A 4,149-nucleotide genomic window follows, 5' to 3' on the forward strand; every position below is an offset into this window, starting at 1 on the left:
AATGCTCCCCCAGAGGGCTTGTGGGAGTAGGCTGCTTGTCACGAAGCCCTTGAAAAGAACTGAGTCTCCTCTCTTTCAGGGTGAGCGAAGCCCAGAAACGTCCTGCCTGCATCGACTGTCTCCTCCCCAAGCACCACAAAAAATGCCAGTAGGGTAAGGTACTGGATTTGGAGAAGGAAAAACAGTCCAGCTCCCAGGATATCAACCAAGGGAAGTCCCTCAGGGAGGAAGTCTAGGAAAGGGATTCCTCTTTTCCTAAAGGTGTCTTCATCAGGGAGCAGAACTATTTTGGCCTAAGGAAAAGAGGAGAGAGAAGAAACCAATAGTTTTTCAGCTTCAACTATATGCCAGACACTGTGCCGGACACTTTTACATAAGAAGGTTTATTTAATCCTTAAGGCAATTCTCTGTGTGTCATTATGATAATGGTACCTACCCCTTAGGCTTGTTGAGCATAGGAATCACTCCCAAAACAGTTGTTACTTTTCCCATTTGAAAGCTAAGGAAATAGAGACCATAACGTTTAAGCTGCTTTTCCAAAAGTCTTAGAGCTTGAAATTACAAAACTAAGGATCAGATCAAATTCATATCTGTATGGCTCCAACACTCATGCCACACCACTCCATCATGTTGCCTCTATTCCAATCTCTGGTCTTTAATATTCCAGGTCTATTCCCCATCATGTGGAGTTGGAGGTGTCTGGGACTTTCTCAGACATTTTCTGAATAACGAGACTGATCTATTCCTCCTAAGGAGCCTGTTAGCCAATAGATGCCCCTTGAACAACGCTATCTGTCTCTGAGAAGAGACCCCTCCATCCTATTTCAAGGAAAGCCCTAGCTTGTTCAGTCCCATCCAAAACTCAAGGAATTTGTCTGAAACCAACCAGTTTGTGGTGGACATGCAGTGAACTTGAGATTCATTCAGGCTGCTGCATCCAAGCATGTTTCCACCCACACCGAGGATGCCCCTGAGGTGGTGCTAGGGAAGAATTAGGAACTCTCTGGTCCAGTCTTCCAAGAAAGCTGTCCTAAAGTAAGAACAGCAGAAAGTCTACATGCATCTTGAGTTAGCTAGTTATCCTAGTCCTCCAACGCTCCTTTAGAAACTAGCATCTCTGATCATTTTTCTGATTCTGAAAACTTTATAGGCTGAGCCATTATCCCAGTGGCGGTAGATAGGCCACAGCATGCATAATTCAGGCTATTTTAAGATCCCCTCCCCCTGTTAAATACACATTTTCATCACTTACCCTCATCAAGAGGTATATTCGGTCTTGGGAAGCACTTCTTAGAAGCCAGCATATTTGGAGATTTGAGGGTGAAAGTTTTAAGGACCACTGGTTGCTGGAGGAAAGTGGCTGGAATTCCACCCCTTCCCCCACTTTTTTTTGGTTGCCATCAACAACTCAAAATAGTCTCAACAGTCTATTCACCTGAAAGTAGTTACATTGTTCAACTTCAGAACAGTTGAGACAACATCTGCTTTTCGCACAACCCCATTATCCATGGGCAAACTCAAATGCCCTTGTTCTCTCAGCCATTCTAACTGCTGGACACCTTGGAGAACCAGATGATAGATTTTCCCATGCCTTGGTGATAAAAGGCACATTTGGGAGAATGAGAACCTAGAGAGTCACTCAGGGACATCTAGAGTTGGTTTCATGGTGAGGATCTCAGCAAAGACAGGGGAGCCAAAGCAAGCACATGATAGGGGGCTGAGGCTGGGGCAGGTATCAGGATTCCAGTACACTTGAGCTTAGCAGAGGCTAAATAGAAAGGTGTCAGGGGTTGGAAAGCATGGCCACAGAGAAAAAAGAACAATCTGAAGCATGCTTAGAGATACCTGCATGCGTTCGGCCTTAACCTTGTGGTTGAAGGACAGTTGTTTATTTTCCTGAATTCAGCAGGTCGAGAGATAGCTCAATCACAAATTCATGGGTATTGGGTAGGCCTGAATTAGCAGAACTTTTTATTCATTCACTATTAAAGCAGCCTTGCAATTAGCTGCTCATCTACTAAGCTTGGATCACTGTATCTGGTAGGCCAAGAGTAAAGAATGGGGATTGTATTTCTTTAATTCCTAGTCCAATAAGTATAGGCTGTGAGACATAGAGAAATAATGGACTAACATATCTGCTGGATAGGCAAGATTTTTTATACTTATTGGAAAGGTTATTAGTTAAATAATGAATTGGATCTGAATCTTGTCATGAGAAGAGAGACCTTCAGCTCACATTTGAAAACCTGGTATCTTCCATCAGTGCTAGCTTACCTATAAAAGTAGAAAGAAAAGGGGAAGGGAGAAAATACACCTTCTACATATGGTGGGTTTTCAGAGAGCTACACTTTTTGTAGTAGTGATTGTCTTTGAGAAAGAGATTACTATGACGTCAACAAATTCTGGTTTGATCAATCCTCAGGATCTGTTTTGGTTTTATAGAGGTCTAAATTAACATTGTGAGGCTGGACTAACATCTACATCTGGGCTGGGATCCCTGAAGAGCATTTGGGTAAAGAGGGACCAATAGAGGACAAATCTTAGGGTGTAACAGGGTGGATCTGACTCATCAGCACAGGGTTTATCAAAGCACTACAAATCACCTTAGACAGTGCAGGCAAATGCCACTTACCTCACCATCCAGGAACCTGTGGCTCAGGACCCATGAAGAAAAGCCTGGGTCTCAAATGAAAATGCCCAGTATGAAGCCATTGCAATGTGGTTGAATGAAATGCAAATTTAATTGGAGAAAAAAATCTAGATGATTTCATCCTGTATTCAGAGACAATCCACTTCTGAAGATCTTTCTCTTTCTCCTCCCTAGCTCCACTACATTCTAAATCTTAGTCCAGTCTTGAGTAAGCTCTTTCACTGTATCTGACTGGGGGCAAGGTATTTCTAGTCTTTCCATGTGGTTTCAATTACATCACACTCAGATATACTCTGGGTCCCTTCATTGAGTGTGACTGCTCTGGAAAAGTGTCTTGTAACTTCATTATGGCAGAAAGTAGGATTTACTATGGTTTTCCTGACAGGGGGCTGAGTGTTGGACTAAGTCTAGCATGAGGGAGAAATAGGAGAAAGAGAAATTAATGTTAACCACTTGGACATAATTTGCCAAATAGAGACCAAAGTCACTGCCCGTTAGAGGGCACCTCAGAGAAGGAGCTGAGTGGGTGGTGGATGGAGGAATAATGGTGGTCAATAAGGGGTTATTATGGCAAATGTTAATAGGAAGATGAACATGAACAGCAACATTGCAGAAAGCACGAGGCAAAGGATGAGGTGTGTCCTGGGTGTGTGAGGACTGCTTTGAAAACTCATCTGGTCTCCTCTTGGTCGTTGACGCTCCTACAACAAGCAAGAGGAAAGGGACATGGTGTCAGCAATCCACATTCCATCACTCATAATTCCCTGTGAGTGTTCAGTTCCAGGCTCTCCCCTCCCCTTCTTCGGTGGGACCATTTTGGCTTTCCTGGTGGGGGGGGGGGGAACAGGGGCGCAGATGCTCAAAGCTATAGTTGGACCAGGGGATGATCAGTCTTACCAGCAGGTGGCGAAATATGAATACACTCCAAATTGGCCGGTCTGAACAGACTATTCATTAAGAAGTCACTTTTCTGGCAAAGTGGAGTTTGTGGTATTAGGAGGTCAAACCAGAAAGTGTTGCTTCCACCCATAGCTGAGGTCCAGGAGGTTACATTATGGATAAATCTTTTTAACCTAGCTGTTCTGTTTAGGACAATGACAACCAATTGCTCAGGAGGCACTGCAGAAAGTCTGCTCTTGTAATCTCTGTGTTGTTATCAGCAGGTGCCATTCTGATACCATTATAACATCACTCTGTTTTTAGGGGAAGGGGCAGCTAGTGGAAAATCTTGAGTCAGGGGTGGGAGCTGAGTAATGTCTGGTGCAGCCACTGTCCCACTGTGTAGATTTAAAGAGACACTGACAGTGAAATTGGAGACCCAAACCCCAGGCAAAGCAGGAATGGGACTCCTATTACTTACCCATATCTCAACTCCCCAATAAGAACCAATGTGAAAATGCTTTGATTCTCCTGGGTGAGGTGAAATATTTACGGCTTCATGAGCTACTGGAGAACTGAAATAATATTTGGGATTCTCTCAGGGACCTAGATATCTCTAA

The 4,149-nt window shown here is 43.7% G+C and overlaps 1 long non-coding RNA gene across 1 annotated transcript; it reads right to left on the reverse strand.

Annotated features, from left to right (window-relative positions):
* Window positions 1-2,720: 2,720 nt before the first annotated feature.
* LOC112607178 lies at window positions 2,721-3,815 on the reverse strand. The gene is made up of 2 exons (XR_003115746.1): window positions 3,548-3,815; window positions 2,721-3,351 (listed from the first exon to the last, which is right to left on the reverse strand). It is a non-coding gene; the product is annotated as an uncharacterized LOC112607178 (long non-coding RNA).
* Between the last annotated feature and the right edge of the window lie 334 nt (window positions 3,816-4,149).

Source organism: Theropithecus gelada, chromosome 14 (assembly GCF_003255815.1).
Source record: "Theropithecus gelada isolate Dixy chromosome 14, Tgel_1.0, whole genome shotgun sequence".
Classification (NCBI taxonomy): domain Eukaryota; kingdom Metazoa; phylum Chordata; class Mammalia; order Primates; family Cercopithecidae; genus Theropithecus; species Theropithecus gelada.